This window comes from Gorilla gorilla, chromosome 1 (genome assembly GCF_029281585.2).
Source record: "Gorilla gorilla gorilla isolate KB3781 chromosome 1, NHGRI_mGorGor1-v2.1_pri, whole genome shotgun sequence".
In the NCBI taxonomy this organism is placed as follows: Eukaryota; Metazoa; Chordata; class Mammalia; order Primates; family Hominidae; genus Gorilla; species Gorilla gorilla.
The window spans coordinates 186,480,664-186,501,144 of NC_073224.2; the positions used below are offsets into that span (position 1 = coordinate 186,480,664).

The following is a 20,481-nucleotide window of genomic DNA, read 5'->3' on the forward strand; positions in this document are numbered from 1 at the left end:
GGGAGAATGTAAATTCTCTGCGCTGTGGTAGAAAATAACTTGGCAGCTCCTAAAAAAAGTTAAATACAGTTACCATATGACCCAGCCATTCTATTCTTAGGTGGAATAAAAAACCCAAGAGGAATTAAAACATATGTTCACACCAACTCTTGTATACAAATGTTTATAGTAGCACAATTCATAATAGCCAAAAGGTGGAAACAATCCAAATGTTCATCAACAGATGAATAAACAAAATGTGGTCTATCCGCTCAATGGAATATTACGCAGTAAGGAAAAGACACGAAGCACTGACACATGCTACAACACGGATGAGCCTGGGAGACATTACGCTCACTGGAAAAAGCCAGTCGCAAAAGGCCACATACTGTACGACTCCTTTTATATGAAGAGTCTGAACAGGCAAATCTATAGCGACAGAAAGCAGATTGCTTGTGGCCCAGGAATAGTGGCTTGAGGGAAATGGTGAGTAATTGCTAATAGGTATGGGGTTTTTTGGGGGGGATGATGAAAATGATCTAAAATTGGTTGTGATGAAGTTGCATAACTCTGTAAATATATCCAAAACCATCAAATTATATATTTTAGATGGATGAATTTTATGGCATGCAAATTATATCTCAATAAAGCCATTATTATTATTATTCTATTTTTTATCTTTTTGGAGACAGAGTCTCACTCTATCACCCAGGCTGGAGTGCAGTGGCATGATCTTGGCTTACTGCAACCTCTGCCTACCAGGTTCAAGCCATTCTCATGCCTCAGCCTCCGGAGTAGTTGCGATTACAGGCGCTCACCACTGCACCCGGCTAATTTTTTGTATTTTTAGCAGAGACACGGTTTCACCATGTTGGCCCAGGCTGGTCTTGAACTCCTGACCTCAAGTGATCCGCCCACCTTGGCCTCCCAATGTGGTAGGATTACAGGCATGAGACGCCACGCCTGGCCAAAGCCATTATTATTATTTATTTTTATTTTTATTTTTAGAGATGGAGTCTCACTCTGTTGCCCACAATGGAGTGCATTGGCACAATCTCAGCTCACTGCAACCTCTGCCTCCTGGGTTCAAGCAATTCTCCTGCCTCAGCCTCCAGAGTAGCTGTGACTACAGGCACACACCATCATGCCCAACCAATTTTTGTATTTTTAGTAGAGACAGGGTTTCACCATGTTGGGTGGGCTGGTTTCAAACTCCTGACCTCAAGTAATCTGCCTGCCTCAGCCTCCCAAAGTGCTGGGATTACAGGCATGAGCCACAGTGCCCAGCCACATTAGTTTTTAAAAAGAGTCTGTATGCTGAATTGTTGCTTACAAACTTCTTCTTCTTTTTTTTTTTTTTTTTTTTTTTGGAGATGGAGTTTCACTCTCGTTGCCCAGGCTGGAGTGCAATGGCGCAATCTTGGCTCACTGCAACCTCCACCTCCTGGGTTCAAGCAATTCTCCTGCCTCAGCCTCCCACATAGCTGAGACTACAAGCATGCTAATTTTGTATTTTTAGTAGAGACAGGGTTTCACCATGTTGGTCAGGCTGGTCTCAAACTCCTGACCTCAGGTGATCCACCTGCCTCGGCCTCCCAAAGTGATGGGATTACAGGCGTGAGCCACCGTGCCCGGCCCAAATTTTTTTATTTTTATTTTTTTGAAACAGGGTCTCGCTTTGTCACCTGGGCTGGAGTGCAGTGGCACAATCTTGGCTCATTGCAACCTCCACTTCCTAGACTCAAGTGGTTCTCCAGTCTCAGCCTCCTGAGTGGCTGGGACTACAGGCATGTGCCATCTGGCTAATTTTTGTATTTTTTGTAGAGACAGGGTTTCGCCATGTTGCCCAAGCTGGTCTTGAACTCCTGGGCTCAAAGTAATATGCCCACCTTGATCTCCTGGAGTGCTAGGATTACAGGCGTAAGCCACCATGCCTGGCCTTCTTAATGATGATAGAATCCAAGCAGTCTAATTAAGTGACTGTCTTGGTGGTGGCAGAAGATGACTAATCTATCATTTTCTCTACTGGCACTGCAGTTCTCATCAGGATGCAACCCTGTCCCTTGCTTGGCCAGTTGTCACCTCAGAGATACATAACTATGAACAGGTGAGGCACTAATGAGAGGAAAGCCACCCTTCTCAAGTGAAACAGGAGTGGCCAGGAAGAGTGTGCATTCCAGGCACAGGCGGAAGCGAACCTTTTCTGCAGACCAAAACCACTGAAGGAAGAGGCCACCTTGGAAAGGTGCTCCCACAGATGCCAGGGAGGATAGAAGGTGAGTGGGGGCTTCCGCCACAGCCCGGGAGCCTGGCTCATTTTTGTTTCACAGGCACGCTCTCTCCCAACATGTTTTGCTCCTTCTCCAGGGGAACAGCCCATGCAAAAGTGTGGAAATGAGAGGGTGAGCCCTGGTGAGCAGAACACAGGGTAGTTTGGGCCAGTGGAGCAGGGTTGGGGGAGGGCAAGAGGGAGGCTGGAGAGGTCAGTGTGCCACGACTGCCCAGGGGGCTGACTCCTGCAGAGAGGTCTGGATGGGCTCGTAGGGTGCCCCTGGACAAGTCACCCCCATCTCTGAGCCCATTCCACATCTGTAACTTCCTTCCTAGTGTGATAGTAAGAATCCCATGAAATAATACATTGTAACATGCTTACCCGGGCTCTTAGAATAGAGAAGGTGCTGGATAAATATTAGCTGTTATAATAATGATGATGTTTCTTTGGCTTCCCCAGATTGCCTGATGTGAGCAAAGTGTAACTGAAATGGCAGAGACAGACTGGACATAAGTGTTTATCTCATCTCCTTCTAAACCCCATTAAGATGATGATAAAGAAATAAAAGGAGCTGTCAGAACAGGAGAGGCGCTGATGGGAGATGGGAGCCGGCAGGAAGTAGAGCCTGGGCTGGTGGCAGAAGCAGCTGGAGACTGCCGAGGGGCACTGCCAGACATGGGCAGGGTCTCCCACAGAGCCCAGAAACACCCAGGACTCAGAGGCACCAAGTCCTGAGGAAGGTGGGGGACAGGGTGGAGTAAAAAGAGGGGACTGGGTTGGTTGACACTCAGTGTAGGAGCTATTAGACTCCCTGGGGCCCCCCGAAAACCAAGCAGCTAGTCCTCCCTCCGCCACTCACTTCCCACTCCCAGAAGACCAGTAGATGATGGTTTATCCTTCACAGAAACTGGACCAGAGGAGATTCTGATGCAGAAACACCAAGTGGCTATTTGGACAGGAAGGTGGAGATGCTTCTCTGGAAAAACTGGCCTCTAGAAATGGGCATTTTGAGCCCACCCCAAGAAGCTGACTTGCCCCTAGGTCACCCCAGTGAAGCTCATAGTCAACAAGCCTCACCCGTCCAATCAGGCTCACAGAGGTTCCCATTGGCTTTTTAGTGCCTCACTCTTATACCAGTCATCTGCCAAGGATCACCAGGAACAAACAAACAAACAAAAGCTGGGGGAAACAGAGATAATGCAGGCAGCAGAAAAAAACCAAAACCAACAAACAGAAAAGATAACCAAAATTAAAGCTCTGATAGAAAGTTTGAAGGTAAGAGAGTAAGCACATAAATGAAAAATAGGGAAAAATTAATGAGAAGGTTTGAATATCAATCCAGGAAGTTGGTATCTGACCAATAAAAATTCCCGGCTGGGCACAGTGGCTCGCGCCTGTAATCCCAGCACTTTGGGAGGCCAAGGTGGGTGGATCACAAGGTCAGGAGTTCAAGACCAGCCTTGCCAAGATGGTGAAACCCCATCTCTACTAAAAATACAAAAATTAGCCAGGCTTGGTGGCAGACACCTGTAATCCTAGCTACTTGAGAGGCTGAGGTAGGAGAATCGCTTGAACCTGGGAGGTGGAGCTTGCAGTGAGCCAAGATCATGCCACTGCACTCCAGCCTGGGTGACAGAGCAAGACTCCATTTCAAAAAAAAAAAGTTCCGGAAAGGGGGAAAAGAGAACATGGAGGAAAGAACGTTATCAAAGAAGCAACAGAAGAAAAATGTTGAAGACCAAGGGATATAAGCCACCAGCTTGACAGGGCTCACTGAGTGCCCAGTGCCACGGATTAAAAGGGCCCGTGCCAAGACATAGCATTCGAAAAGTTCTGAAGAGCAGGGATGAAGGAGGGATCCTAAAAGGAGAAGGAGGAGGAGAAAAAGAAAGCCTCTTACAAAAATATGAAACAGTATCTCATCACATTTCTCAGAGCAACACTGGGAGATAGAAAACTGTAGAGCAAAAGACTTAAAATTTTTCAATGAAAGCAATTTTTAATCCAGGATTCTATGCCCAGCTGAACTATTAATCAAGGGTGAGCATAGAATAAGGAATTTTCAGATGTGCGAAAACTACAAAAAAAATTGTTTTCTATTTTTTTTTTTTTTTTTTTGAGACAGGGTCTTACTCTGTCACCCAGGCTGGAGTGCAGTGGTGTGATCTCAGCTCACTGCAGCCTCCACCTCCCAGGCTCATGAACCTCCCACCTTGGCCTCCCCAGTAGCTGGGACTACAGGCGTGCACCACCACACAATTTTTGTTTTGTTTTGTTTTTTTAGAGACAGGGTTTCACCATGCTGCCCAAGCTGGTCTCAAATTGCTGAGCTCAAGTGATCCACTCGCCTGGCCTCCCAAAGTACTGGGATTATGGGTATTCGCCACCGCGCACTGCCAAAAAGAAGTATTTTCTAATTTTTTTTTCAAAAAGTTATCAGAGGAAAGCTCTCCTAAACTGAGGGAATAAGCCAAGAACTCTTGCAAACAAGGATCCCAGTGCAGGAGAGTGGCAAGCAGAGTCCAAGTGGACAGCTGGGTTGCAGGAAGCGGAGGGCTGGTCCAGGGCTAGCAGAGCCAGATGCTTGGATGCATTGGTGGGTATGAGAGTGATGTGTGAGGTGCTGGACGTCGCTATTAGAAGGGCTGGGGAAGAATTAGCAATAGAAACGTAGACAGCTAGGCCAGTGAGAAAACAGGCAATTATTAATTCCAGAAAACGGTAAAAGCATGAGGAAAAGAAACTAATCAGATTACAGTACTTGGATTAGTAAATATTTACATAATCATGAAAACATAAATCCAGAATATCGATTTAGTGAAAACGTATGTGCTCTGACTACCAGGAGCTGGGGAAGAGGAAGTGTGGGCGCGTCGGGAGAAAGGCAGGTTCCCACTGCCCTGCCCAGGAAGCCCACGGAAATGTCTCTCGGAGGAGCCGAGAAACAGCGATTTTTGTTTGTTTGTTTGTTTTAGACGGAGTCTCACTCTGTTGCCCAGGCTGGAGTGCAGTGGCGCGATCTCGGCTCACTGCAAGCTCCGCCTCCCGGGTTCACGCCATTCTCCTGCCTCAGCCTCCCGAGTAGCTGGGACTACAGGCGCCCACCACCACACCTCACTATTTTTTGTATTTTTAGTAGAGACGGGGGAGCAGCGTCTTTAACACGCTGGACTGCGGTATGAAAGGGAAGACAGAAGCAGCTTGAGGACTTGAGCAGCTGCCTCTGGAAAGTGGAACTGGGTTGGAACTGGTTGAGATGGGGATAATTTGAGGACTGTTGGTTTTCTTTCCTGGCCAATAGTTCCATTAGATTTTTTGAAACAATGTGTTTATATTACTTTAGGAAAAATAAACATGAATGATCAGTAGGTATAATTAATCCATCCTGGCAGAGAAGACACGGAGGCTCAACAAGTCTAAGGGACTCGCACAAGACCCTGGCGTGGCCACGTCAGGATGGTGCCAGAGCCCTCCACTGCCAGGTCACTCTTGGTGCCAGTGACCAGAAGCATGAGGGCAGGAAGGATGAACACTGGAACCTTACCACGCTGACTCTCAAGAGGCAAGTCTGCTTGACCCTCCAACCCTGGAAGAACAGCTTTTAAAAAGTTCCATTCATTTACAGTATGGCTGGTGAAGTCAGCTGAGTTCAGAAGAAATGTATGACCATAATTTTTATTTATTTGATCCGAAAGCTTTACTTTCAAAGAGAGGGATAAATATGAGACCAGGGGAAATTCTTCTCAATCATCATGAATTCCCAGGCCACAAAGCAGGGAGGACAATTTCCATAATATTCCACCTTATTCTGTACATGTTTCCAGGCAGCCTTTGATGCTGCAGTTTAGAAAGCAGCCCAGAGCCTCTTGCTCTAAAACAAATCAGCAGCTCCCCACCTCCCCTTCCCCACCGCCTCCCCTTCCCCACTGCCTCCATCCCCACCCATTTCCACCAAATTTTGCCACCTCAGCTCCCACCCACCCCACTCCATTGCCTCCTTCCCAATCTGCATTCCAGTGGGGACAGCTCGACACTAGAGTGTGGTGTTCGGGGGGTGCCAGGGCTCCTGCCAGGAGTGGGTTCACAGAGTTCACCAGCCATGGGAGTCCTCAGGATGGTGGGAGACTTTCAAGTAAAAGGACAGTTGCAGAGCGCTGTGAGACACGCCCAGGCTCTCCCAGCCCCAGTTTAAGGTTCAAAGGCCTTGGTGAGGGCTCCGCCCCTCTGTACCTGAACCCTGGCCCTCCTCCTGTCACTCAGCCTTCTCCCTGGCCCTGCTCTTTTCAGCCTTGCCTCTTGCTTCCAGGCTTTTGTCCGTGCTGTTCCCTGTCTGGAGCACTCTTCCTTCAAGCTTCCCAGGTGCAATGATCACATTGCACTCATTGCTTGCTGTAGGTGAGTGTCTCCCCTCTAGCCTGCGAGTCTCTTGGAGGCTGGACTGGTTGTAAATTCTCTCTGAGCACCCTGGGCACAGCAAGGGCCCCCCATGGGTTGATGCCTGTTAAACAAAGGAAGAAAGGGATAAATGTGACTTTGGGGCTCGGCAGCAGCAGTCCAGCCTCGTGCCCTAGACAAGCTACCTTCATCTATAGAGTGGCTTCTCATAGGGTTGTCTCACACCCAACCCCGCCTTCAGATCCACTTGGGGCAACTACTCCAAATGCAGATTCCTGGCCTCCCCACAGAGCATCTAACATTGGAAGCCCCTGCACCAGGGCTGCATCTGGACTCAGTGCTCTTTCTGTGAGGAGACCACCTTCTACTGGGCTGGTTTGTGTATCTGCAGCTCCTAACCCTGGTCCCGTGTGGTTTCTGACTGGGTACTCGCAGCAAATAGAGAAGAAACAGCCCACCCTAGCCCCAGAGCCCAGAGTGCAGCCTTCCCTGCAGCGGGGATTTTCAGGCAGGTGAGCGTGAAAGCATGCAGTGGCCTGTGCCTCAGTTTCCTCACCAACATAGTCCTGGTGACTTCCCACATGCTTGTGGAGGTCGGGCTGGTGAATAAATATCCTCGGAGCTAGGAGGCGTCCTTACAGGCAAGAGCACTCACGGGGCCCCACGGGGCATGGGTGGGGCCGGGCAGGGAGGCACAGGCCCCAGTGGGCCCTCTCTCAGCCCGTGCCTCCCATCCACCCCTCCACTTCCACACCACCTGGGTGAGGAGGGCACCACCACGGACCAACGGAAACGGGGGCCTAGAGGGCACTGGCAGGACTGGCCGCAAGTCTCTGATGGAGGACAGGTGAGACCCTACTTCATGGAAACTCAAAATTGTCATCGCAGCTCACATCCCCTTGGAAACACATTGAGTAAAGACGAGAGCGTCCCAGTCTCTGCTTGGAGGGCTTGGGCTGGGTCCTGGCGCCCCCTCGCGGCCACTCCTTTGCCTTCCCCACAAGCCCCTGGCCATAAATAAACCAAGTCGTCAGGGAAGATTGGAACCCAAGGAACCTTGGAGGCTGCTGATCCCCTCTGGCACCCACAGACCCCTTCCCTCGTCTCTTCCTCCCTATTTCTGTCCTCCTGGTCATAGCCTAATTTGTAAAGGATGTGTTGACACTCACTTGTCTCTTCCCACCTCATGATCACTCCAACACCCTTCTTGTTCTCTTTAGTGCCACTCTCAGCCCACTACTTGGAACCCAGGCCCCTCCCGCCTGTCCCGGCTTTCTTTCCATCCCCCGGCTGCCTCCTTTTCAGGCTTCCGTCCCTGTCCGCAGGCACCCTGCCCCTTAGGACTGCACACCACATCTGCGCGGACAGCATCCGCTCTCCATCCCCAGTGCGGGGTGCCCTCCTGAGCTCAGCCCCAGGAAGCTGCCCCCCACCCCTTCTGCAGCTTCTCACAGACATTCCTGCTCAGCACCCCAAAACCCTTCTCCTACTTTCCCATCTCAGCACATCACCCACTTAGGCCAGAGATCCGGGTGCTGTCCTGATTCTTGGCTGAGACTCCCCTAAGAAGGGGTCTCACAGGCTCCAAATGGCACCTGGGTCTCCAGAGCCAGCTCAGCAGACAGCACATCTTATCCCTGTGAGCTGGCTGCATACACTGGGTGTGCTGAGTCTCCCGGAGGCAGAGGCGAGTGGGACAAAGTGAAACTGCGTCCTCCTGACCAACAGACAGGGATGGGAGCTGGCCCGGCCCAGGCCCGGCATGGCCTCACCATACACTGTGCCTGCGCTCCCTGGACTCCAGGCCTCCGAAGATGCTGTTCCTTCTGCCTGGGACACCCTTCTGTACAATACTAATGCCTTCTTGTTCCTTGACACCAAGCCCGTGTGTCATTTTTTGGGAAGCATTCACTGATGCCCAGGCTGGCAGCCTCTAAGGCATGATCCCGTGCGACCTGGCCCCTGCCTCTCAGCCCTGGGGAGTTTCTATTAGCTCCTCAAATATGAAAACCTTGTTCCCGTCTCAGAGCCTTTACACATGCCACTTTTTCTGCTGGGACCCACCTCTGTCTACCCTGTCCCTTGTTTCCACCAAGGAAAGCTTCCCTGCCTCTTCCAGCAGATCAGGGTCCTCCCATGTCACCCAGACCCAGTCTCCCTGAATCCCAGCGCTGCTCCTCGGGGGTCAGTCTGCACACATCTGTCTCCTATAGAAATAACAATAACCCTTCCCAGCACCTGCTCTCCCACTGAGGCCTAAGCACTTTGCATACATTCATCCTTTATCACATGTCATAACCCCATCGTTACCCTTGTTTACAGATGGGGAAGTGAGGTCCTATGTCCTCCATCCAAAGCCTGAGTCGAGCACACGATCTGTGCCAGGGAGGGCTTTCCGACCCAGAGCTCTGACAGAACAGACGCCTCCAAATCTTGTTTAAATGGAAAGCAGCCTCGGGGCCGCTCCCACCACTGCCAGCCCTGGATGAAGGCCGGGCAGCCCCTTTCATGCTGTTTATTCTTTTGAACAAATTGTGAGTTTTACAGGATATCCAAGGCCTGTGGTGGCAAACACATGTTCCCATGGTGAGAACCATTGGACCTGCTGGGCACAGGGCTGTGAGTGCAGCTGAATGGCCACCCAGGCCCCTCCTGCCCCTGCTCTGCTGCACCTGGGCCCCCTTGAGCAGGGCCACATCCTAGCTGCCCCATGGGCCACTTCAGAGAGAGGACACAGCTCCCCTACCCCACCCTGGTGTCCCCTTCGCACCCCTGGCTCCCACACTCACAGGCCTGACCCCCTCCCACCTCTGCAGAGGCTGCAGCCTCACAGCAGCCCAGGAAAGGGCACTGCTATCATTCCACTCGCAGAGAAGCCAGCTTAGAGAGGGGAGGTAACTTGCCCGAGGTCACACAGCTGGGTCGGGGAGAAGCTGCGAATTAGAACTCAGGTCTCCTGGCTGCAAAGCTGATGCTCCCCACGACAACATCATCTATGCCACCAAGGCCAAGAAAGCAGAAAGGTCTGTGTCCCTTGTGCCCTTCGCATTGCCCTGCATTTACACTGAAAAAGCTGGAAGCGCTTGGAGGCAGAGATGCTGCATTCCAGGCCTGGCTCTGCTCCTCGGGAAGTCACTCACCTCCCCAGGCCTTGGTTTCCCCTTCTGAAAACAAGGAGGATGAACCTGCGCTGTGTAGCCCCCATGCTTCAAAGAACGCAGCCTGGCTGAGTGGCCTCAGGCACTCTCACCTTTCCCGGGTCACACCGCTCTGGATGGTGCGTTAGTAAGAAGGTTCTTCACATCCTCCTTCCACCACTTTTGCAGGTAGCCCTCAGAAGCATCCATAAGAGCTGAGGATGTTTTAATCTAACGTGCATTCTCCAGCCACAACTTTGATTTTCAAAATAAAGTAACAAGTGCCCTCTAAAAACTGTGAAACTATATAGACTCAAAATGAGCAACCCCCTCTTTTCTGAGGGCCATATTTGGGGAGAACCTCTTGCCTCATATTGAAGCACATGTAGTAGCTGCCCTTCCTCAAGGGCCTGGGGGAGTCCTCTGGCTGCCGGAGGCCTCCTCTGGGGCTTGGATCCTAACACACTTTGAAGCCTGGGGCGTGTTTGGACCTCCTTGGCATGACATTCAAGGCCTTCCCGCATCTGTTCTCCAACCGCTTCCAGCGCATCTCTTGCCCCACCCTCTCACCCTGTGCTCCAGCCACATCTGCTGGAGTCCCTCCCTGAGCCCCCCAGGAAGACTTTGCCCTCAAGGGGACAGATGTTTGGAGGGGAGGGCTACAGAGCCCAGTGGGTTGGGGCAGGCATCTGAGAAGATGCCATCAAGCTGAACCAGAATGAGGACGAGCCAGGCAAGGAGAGCATTCCTGGGAGAGGAAATGGTAGGAGCAAAGGCCCAAGGTGGGGATGAGCTCAAAGGAATAGAGAAAGGCCAGTGTGGCTGGCATGCGGGGGGTGAGAGAAAGGAAGGGGAGTAGCAGGTGTGGGGAGAGGTGGACCAACAAGGACCTGGGCAGTGACATCCACAGCAGCCCTGCTCCCCGCAGCGTAACCTGCATGCCCACATGCCAGAGGAAGAGCACGAGAACCCCAGGATGCCCCCGGAGTACCCTGCAGCAGAGAAGGCAGCAGCACACAACACCACACTATGGGTGAATGTGAGCAACGTCATATTCAGTGAGGAAGCCTCGCCCCAAAGACTACATCCTAAAACAGCTGTTCAAAAGACCGTCTAGGCATACACATGGATGCAATGAAATCCAACAAGCAAAGCAAGTGCAGGAGGCAAAGGGATTCCGGGTTCTGGCTGCCGAGGCCGGTGAGGTGAGAGTCAATGGGGGCCCGCTGGCTGGAGGTCAGATACTGTCCGGGCCTGGATTTTTGTCTGGAGCGATGGATTCGTGGGTGCTTATCACATTATTAAAAACAAACAAACAAACAAACAAGTGAAGGTGTCCTGGACCAATGATGAGTGTGTCTCATGTACCAACCTGGTGGGGGCCAGATGGCTCCAAATCTCAAGGCCCAGGCCAAGGGTCAGGGGGTTATTTGAAGAGCAGTAGAGGCCATTGGTGGGTTGGGGGCAGGGGACTGACCTGATGCATGTCGTGTGGGGGTGGTTACTCTCCCTCTGCAGGTCACAAGCAGATGCAGCCTCCACCCTGCTCCGTGTGCAGGGGGTTGACCCCCACAGACAGCATCTCCTGGGCTCCTGCACTCTCTGGCTCCCAGTAGGAGACCAGCAGGCAGGAGGTAACAGAATTTGGAATTCTCCTCTGAAAGGTACATGGCTATACCTTGTACCATCTGCCAGTAGATAAGAGGCATGGTGCTGGCAGGACCTCTGGATTTCAGAGGATGCATACACCACACCTGGGAGTGCGGCTCTGACCTACTTCCTGGGAAACTGGTGAGGCTGCCAGTTTTGGAGGGGCTCCAAGTAAGAAAGGGCTCTGCATTAGGTCTGGCTACAGTGCGAGCTGCCCTGACACACAGACCTTGTGACGCAGCAGATCCAAGGGAGCGTGGAATGTCTTAGGCAGGTTGGGTGGCAGGTGGGAGTGACGTGCCCCCAGTGTCACAGCACAGAGCCCTCTGGCTTGGAGCCCTGATGCTCTACTCATCAGCTGCTCTTCCGCATTGGAAAGGCAGCTGAGTCTGGCTACTGGCCCTGGTAGAGACCGACCTCCATGGCCATGGGACGCCCAACAGCTGTGTCCCGAGCTGCTGGCTAGATGTCTTCCTGTTGCGCACCCACCCCTGCCCCCAACTTCTCTCCCTTCTCCTCCCTTGCTCTGTGCCCCAGGAGGCTGACCTGTGGGGAGTGCATCAAGGGGCTTTGGGGCTCTCTGGCTTCTGGTTAGGCTCAGCATTGAGGAGCCATAGCAGGAGACTGGAGGGTGGGGGAGAGAGAGTCTTTCTGCTCCCAGCGCCCTTCCTGTAGGCTGTCCCTTGATAGGAGTCACAGCTGACTTCTCTACGGGACTCTCTCTTCCCAGGTTCCACCAACTGTCCAATCCCTGCACCCCTCCAGGCTTAATGGTAAGGGCGCTCTCTAGGTACCACGCTACCCCTCGTTTCCCATTTCCTGTCAAATCTTTTTATTAGTTCCTTTATTAAGTCCCCTTAAATTGTCTTAATTTGAATGTACTATCCGTTTCCTGCTGTATGATGATACAAGTGCACGTCATAAACCAGGTGTGCAGTCAGAATTCTAACATGGCCCCAAGAGCCCGCCCCCTGGCGTACATGGCCATAGACTTCCCTCCCCTTGTGTCTAAATATGATGGGACAGTCAGTTCTACAATTACATTATATAAAACTATCATAGCAGACTGGAGATTGTCCTGGCTTTGAAGAAGAAGCTGCCTGTGTTGAGAAGGCCACGTGGCTAGGACAAGAGCGGGAATTATGAGTGAGTTCCAACTGGCAGCCAGCAAGAAAACAGGACTTCATTCCTACGATTGTAAGGAACTGAATTCTGCCAACAACCTGTATGAACCTGGAAGAGGACCTTGAGCCTCAGATGAGATTGCTGTTTTGGCTGACACATTGATTTCAGCCTGGTGAGACCCTGGGCAGAGAACTCAGTTATGCTGCTACCCGGTTTCTGACCTACAGAAACTGTGAGCTAGTAAATAGGTGTTTTAAGCCACTGCATTTGTACCAATTTATGGCAATAGAAAATTGATACACTAGGTTTCATCTGCTCCTCCAAATCATAGAGTTGGGTGTGAGCAGGCTTGGTGAAAGGAGACCCTCTATGAGCAGCAGCACTCAGCATGCAGCATTCTTAGCATTTAATGGAAACACATGCACAAAATTGGGCTGGAACAGGTCCAGAAGTTACAAGTAAATTACATGAACACCTGGCCTAGGTTCCTTCAAAACCTGCTCTTGCTTCTTTGCCATGTCTTTTGTGAAATCCCCTTTGACCAGTTAACAGAAGAGAAACCTCTGGAAGCTTGGCTTAGAAATGGGTGTGCATGGTATGCCAGCACTAGCCAGAAGCATGGAGGCTGCATGACAGCTCCACTCAGGGACTATCCCAAAAGACAGTGGCAAAAGGAGATCCTCCTATGGGCAGAGAACTTCAACTGGTTCCTTCAATTGCTCACTTCATGGAAGGAAAGACAGGCTGAGGTATGGATTTGCATCAATGCATGGGCAGGGATTTATGGGTGCTCAAGGAATGGGAAAAAATGAGATTGGAAAATTGGTTATAAGGAGGTAGGTATGTAGCTAGACCTCTCAAAATAGGCATACCAGCACTTTGGGAGGCGGAGGTAGGAGGATCACCTGAGGCCAGGAGTTCAAGACCAGCCTGGGCAACACAGCAAATGTTGTAGAGACTCTGTCTCTACAAAAATAAAGAATATACAAAAATTTTAAAATTGAAAAAAATTGTAAGGCACAGTATGGGAAGATATTCATGTCCCACATAAATGCCCACCAGGAGACAACCACTGCAGAGGAGGCTTTCAATAATTAGGTAAACAAGAGGACCCATCCTGTGGGTATCAGTTAATCCCTTTGCCCAGCTAGTCCTGTCCTTGCTCAAAGGGCTCATGAACTAAGTGACCATCAAAGCCAGTGTCTTAGTCTGCCTGAGCTTCCATAACAAAATACTACAGGCTGCATGGCTTACACAACAGAAATGTTTTCCTCACAGTTCTGAGGGCTGGGAAGTCCAAGATCAAGGTGTGAGCAAGATGGGTTTCATCCTGGGGCTCTTCTCTTGGCTTGTAGGTGGCCACCATCTTGCTGTCCTTACATGACCTTTTTGTGCACATGGGGGTGGGATGGGGAAGGGAGGGAGGGAGGGAGAGAGAGAGAGGGAGACAGAGAGAGAGAGAGAGAGAGAGTGAGAAAGAGAATGCACTCCGGTGTCTTTTTTATTTTGAGACAGTGTCTTTCTTTGAGACAGAGTCTTGCTCTGTTGCCTAGGCTGGAGTGCAATGGTGTGATCATGGCTCACTGCAGCCTTGACCTCTCAGGCTCAAGAGATCCTCCCACCTCAGTCTACTGAGTAGCTGGGACTATAGCCATGCTACCATGCCTGGCTAATTTTCTTATTTTTTATTTTTTGTAGAGATGGGGTCTTGCCATGTTGCCCAGGATGGTCTTTAGCGCGGGCTCAAGTGATCTGCCCTCCTCAGCTTCCCAAAGTGCTGGGATTACAGGCATGAGCCACCCTACCCAGCTGCCTTTTCTTTTAAGGACCCTAATCCTATTGGATCAGGGCCCCGCTCCTATAACCTCATTTAATCTTAATTAGTTTGTTAGAGTAATCTTGGCCCCATCTCCAAATACAGGCACTGTAAGTTAGGCCTTCAACACATGAATTTGGTGAGGGAGACATAAGTATTCAATGCATAACCATAGGGAGAGGGGCCTTTCACAGGCGCCACAACATGGACTTTTTTCACCAAAGCCGATCTGCCTACTGCTGCTGAGAGCCCAGGCTGCCAATCACTTAGACCAATGTTGCCCACTTGGCCATTCCTCAGGAAACCACAGTGATGGCAAGTTGATTACATGGAACAGTCTCCATCAGGAGGGGTGCTGAAATTCATCCCCAGGGAATCTGGACACAGATTTGCCTTCTCTACTGGATGCTTCTGCCAGTAATGCCATCTGTGGCCATATGGAATGCCTTACCCATTGCCACACTGCAGTGCCTCCAACCCAGCAATTCAATGGATAGTGAGAGAAGGATGGCCACAGGCTTGCACCTAGTAGCTAGTCTGAGGGATGGTGGAATGGCCTGCTGAAGCTTCTGCTGCAGAGCCAGCGGGGAGGCAGCACCCTGTGAGGCAGGGCCCTGTCCTGGAGGCCGGTGGCGTCCTTAGCCAGGGACCAGTACACGGTGCTGTCTCCCACCAGGAGTGTCCCCAGTCCTTCTTTACTTAATAACAACTTTATTGAGATATAATTCACACGTCATATAAATTTCCTTTTTTAAGTAGCCAATGTGATGGGTTTTAGTACATTCACGGAGTTATGCAACCATCACTACAGCCCCCTCATTCTTGTACCTTAATAACCCACTTATGGAATTCTTGTTTCCCATCTCTGCAACATAACAGATAATGTTGGAGCTCTGCCCAGATTTCCCTCGGATTCTTTTTTCCCATTTTTGGGCCTCCTGGTTTTGGTGTATTTTTGTTTCTAACAGCCACATGTGAGGCTGTTTTTCAGAGAACATCCCTTGGACTCCCAGAGCCTGCCTGGCGCACTGGCTCAGGCAGCTGGAGGTGGCTGGGAATTTACTTCACCGCTGGGGCAGCCCTTAACCATGGAGGGAGTCAGAGGCTGACAGCCAGCCGCCCCACCTCATGTCCACCTAACTCCCAGGGGGCACATACATGCCAGCGCTCCCATGTGCTCAGGCTCGGGCTGAGGCTTGCCTGAACTTGGGCCCTTCCTGGGGTTCTTCCCCTTCCCTGTCCTTCTTCCCCTTCTCCCTGACTGGTCTCCCCTGGGAGTGCTTTCTTAATAAGTCACAGGTGCATGAAACCTCATTTTGGACTCTGGTTTTGAGGAAGCTGAACTAAGCAGGTTTGGAGGTCCTACTTCTCAAAGTCTTCCGCCAGGAAACACAGTTGTGATGCCGTTACCTTAGAAAGTGGGGCTGCTGTTGGCTACTCAGACTCCTCGTGCTATTGAGCTGACAGGCAAACAGTTACCACGGTGCCTTGGGTGGGTAAGCTCGATCACCATGCAGCAGCTGGGCTCTGCTGCCCGATGAGAAAAAGGGAGCTTCGCCTGGAACCTGGGCATCCATGGAGGTCAGGGAGAGGTGCTCCCATGTCCTCTAACTGCCAGGGGAAACTGCAGCAGGCAACCAAAGCAGGCTGACTGGGGATTCGGGCCTGGCAGGACTAAGAACTGGGTCACCTACCAGGTAGAGAACTATCACCAGCCGAGGGGCTCCAAGGGTGAGGGGAGCATGGGGTGGGTGCTGGAAGAAAGAAGCCATGATGACTGTCCTCTGCTTCTTGGTCAGCTACAGACGTGGTGACTACAGCCACTGCCTGCAGGCTGTGTTTATTGGTTGATTTCTTTCCCCATCTCCTACCATCGAGTTAGGGTTCTGGTTTAGGCTTCTGGTGGGAGCATGACTGAACTGCCATTGCTTCATGCTGACTCGGTGGCTGACGGGCTCTGTGTCTCTGCCCCCATTTTGGAAACTAGAGTTTCTTGCTCTGAAAGAAGGGCAAGAATAGACATTGAGTAGCAAAGGGGCAGATTGTGTTAGTCCTGTCTATCCACCCCGCCCCAGCCTATTCTTCGCCCTTCTCTGCCCTGTTCTTTGCCACATGAGGCTGAGCCAGGGTGTGTGAATGGCCTCGCCCAGGCCCCTTGACCCTCTGCTGTCGGCTTGGATCTGGACAGTGGATGGCACTAGCAAGAGAGCAGAGGGCAGGAGGAGAGCACGGCAGGGCTGCTTCTCCCGGGTCCCTCTGTGTGCAGGGCTGCTTTTCCTGGCTGCAGTCACATGTCTTCATGAACACAACCGCACAGGGCAGACCTTCCTCCACAGGCTCCCATTCGCTCTGGGATCTGGGGACACCAGTTTGTCCCTTTGGCCCTGGGATGGTAACGAGTTCCTGCTGCAGCGTCTCTGAGGGCACCAGTGTCTCTTTGTTTCCCGTAACCCTGCCCACAACTCTAAGAGTTGGTGGACTGTGATTAATCAAGAAATTAAATCTCTTGAACCTTCCAAGTTGGCCTCTGTTTCCTACCAGAACCCCCACTGCCAGGACACCTTTTAGACATACAGTCAGAGAGGCTGAGACGACAAAGGAGACACAAGTCTGGAGCCCAGGCGAGCCCTCGCTGCACACAAGATGGAGCAAAAGCATGGACCTGGATGGGCACCCCAGAAGAAGAGCATCCACAAGAATAAAGGAGGGGCTGAAGCCCCAATAGCCAGAGGGCAGGCAGAGAAGGAGGAGGAGCATGAGTGAAGGAGGGGCAGCCCAGGAGGCAGGAATCAGATGAGAGGAGAGTGCTGCCCTGAAGTCTGGAGAAGTGTGAGCAAATGCAGCGGGAGGTCAAGGAAGCAGAAGACAGAGAACTGTCCACTGGATTTGGCCACGAAGTTGTGGCTGGTGATTTCAATCAGTGAGTGAGATGTAGTCCTTACCCTCGAGGTAAGAAGAAAGAAGAATTGCACAGAAGAAACAAGTGCAATAATGTCTTGGAGACATATGCAAGCCATGCCTGGCAGCAACAGACAGAGAACAAAGGAGAGCAAGGCTGGACTTCTGGGGAAGCTCAGAACAGGCTCCATGGAGTGGGGAGGAGGCCCCGTGGGAGGGGCGACCCAGGCAGAGGGTGCTGCGTGAGCAAGGGCTGAAGGCATTTTGGGAAATTCTAATGCAATGGGGACAATGTGGCATAGAAACCTCCGAAATGGTCAGCTGAACTGGAGGTTGTGAGAGGACTTTGATTACTGACCTTTGCCTCTCAATCCCCCAAACAGTGGAGAACCAGGGAAGAGTTTTATGTGGGGAAATGCTCATATCTGGGTATTCGGACGCTCATGCTGCAACGCATAAGGACAATATCTAGCTCATCCTAAGGGCCCAGCACAAAGCCTAACATGTCCTAGGCACCCAATAAATGCTATTGCCTTAGTGGATAGAACATGGGCTGTTTCTGATGTTGCAGATGGTGGCTGACATCACTCCATGACTGATGTGAATATGCCACGGTAGTAAAAAAAAAATCAGTCCAAATTGAAAAATTAAAAATCCAAGAGCCAGATGTAGAAAAACACTGATTTAATTAAAGTCTGACAATGGAAATGGCCAGGGTCTCAAAACCAGGTATGTTTTGCACATCAGAACAAAGTTTCATGATATCTTGCTTTCCCATGCAAAGGGGGGACAATTGTTCCAGCAAGTGGTTGACAGCGTTGGGAGGCAACTCAGTGTTTGGTGGGAAACTGGATTATAGCTGGAAATTAATTGTCCATGAATGCGGAGAAACAGCCAAGTCCACGTGGAGTGTTCCATGGATTGCATCTACTACCAAGAAGAAAGAAAGAAAGAAAAGAAAAGAGATTTTCTGATTTCAATTAAAAAAAAAAAAAAGAAAGAAGATGAAGAAAAGACACCACCCAGCAGCTAATTACTCACAGGCCAATGCCTGTGCTAGCTCAAATGCAAGAGCTGACATGATAAAATGTTAGCATCTTGCGATCTGCTGTTAATAAAATGTAGCACAAAGGCACAGAGGAGTTTTACATCTGCTCACAGGATGCCGCACAGCTTGGGGAACCCTCCCCAGCCCGCCTACCCAACTGCTCGCTCACCAGGACTGGCATGAAACCCCTGATCCTAGGCTTGGGAGAAGCAAAGGATGCTGTTGTATAGAGGCTGGACAGTTCCAGAAGGGGTAAGAGGTGAGGCTGGAGCCTGCTTACCCAGACATCCTCCGCAGACTGGCTAAGGGTCTATCCTGAATGCAGTGGGACTGGCGTAGTGGCCCTGCTTGAGAAGAAAACCTTAGCAGGAGAAACCTTCAGGAAATTAAGTTAGCAGTCATAGCAAAAGATTGGAAACAACCTAAACGTCTCTTAGGAGGATTAAATAAGGGTGCATCAATTCAACGAAATACTACACAGCTGCTAACAAGAAAGAAGATGTGAGGATCTTCAAGCTCTAATGCTGAAGTTCATAACTGGGGTCCTAGAGAGAATTAAGGGCTCTGTGAACTAGGATGAGGGAATCACAGCTTGATTTTTCACTAACCTCTAACTATAATTCAGTGTCTCCTTTAATTATGAATGTAGGCCCCAAAACCCCAGTAGAATTAGCTGTGACTTGGTCACTGACAGAAATCACAGATATTCTCGTCTCACTTTACGGTTGTGGCACGTATCTCAAAAGATCAATTACATCACTACTTTGAAACTATTACTAGTGATTAGATCCACGGCTAGACCTTGGTATTTAATGTGTTAGCCAGGAATAACATGTATTACTAAGTGGCAAATGTATTTCTCTATTTTGACAAGTGTATTAAACCTAATTGGTTTCCTCTGTAACCTTATGTGTTTTGTTTTATCCACTTAAATCACTACTCTAAGAAGGGGTCACTGGCTTCACCAGACTGACGATGGGGTTCATGGCATGAAAAAAAGGCTCAGAAACCCTGATCTGATGTTAACAAACATAGTGACATGCAAAAGTGTGGATCATATGCCACTGTATGTGTGTTTGTTCAAAACACAGATCAATTGAACAGAATAGAGAACCCAGAAATAGGCCCACATACATCTGCTCAATTGATTTTTAACAAAGGCACCAAGAAATTCAGTGGAGGAGTCTATGGTGCTGGAGCGACTGGACATCCACAGGCAAAAAAAGGAATCTTAATCTACACCTCAACACCTGATACAAAAATTAATTTGAATGTGAACTGTAAAACTGAGTCAGAATAAATGGGATGGATCTTATCGATGTCAATATTCTGGTTGTGATGTTGTACTGTAGTTTTGCACAATGTCACCATTGTGGGGAGCTGGGTAAATGGTACACAGGATTTCTCTGTATTATTTCTTACAACTGAGTATGAATCTATAACAACCTCAGAATTAAAATTTAATCTAAAAAAGCTTTTATATGTATAAATTATCTCTGGAAAGAGACACAAAAAAGAGGGATATCTCTGAAGGATATAAGTGAGCATGAGAAATAGAGGTGGGAAAACATATCTGTTCCTTGCTCATACTTTAAAATTGTTTACCATGTTTGTGCATTATTTATATTTATAATTAATTAATTATGTTTAAACAAAAACAAACAAAAAGCCTGGAGAAAGATGAAGAAATAACCATGAAAAGAAACTATCCTAGGAAAAATCAAAACTATTTCCCAGGTAACATTTGAATTAAAAGCACTAATACTGAAAAATTTCCCATCTACTTTGTGAAAGGGATGAGGCTTAATTTTTTTTTTTTTTTTTTTTGACATGGAGTCTCACTCTGTCACCCAGGCTGGAGTGCAGTGGCGTGATCTCGGCTCACTGCAACCCCACATCCCGAGTTCAAGCGATTCTCCTGCCTCAGCCTCCCAAGTAGCTAGGATTACAGGCACAGGTCATCACACCTGGCTAATTTTTTATATTTTTAGTAGAGACGCGGTTTCACCATATTGGCCAGGCCGGTCTCAAACTCCTGACCTTGTGATCTGCCGGCCTCGGCCTCCCAAAGTGCTAGGATGACAGGTGTGAGCCACCTCACCCAGCCCTACAAGGCTTAAATTTTAATATACTATTAATACTCATGTTTTTTTTAAAAAAT

At 49.9% G+C, this 20,481-nt stretch overlaps 1 long non-coding RNA gene across 1 annotated transcript; it reads right to left on the bottom strand.

Moving 5' to 3' along the window:
• Window positions 1-6,251: 6,251 nt before the first annotated feature.
• On the bottom strand, window positions 6,252-15,942 carry LOC129524282 (uncharacterized). Its single transcript, XR_008668047.2, has 3 exons — window positions 15,785-15,942; window positions 13,813-13,943; window positions 6,252-6,749 (listed from the first exon to the last, which is right to left on the bottom strand). It is a non-coding gene; the product is annotated as an uncharacterized lncRNA (long non-coding RNA).
• Window positions 15,943-20,481: the final 4,539 nt, after the last annotated feature.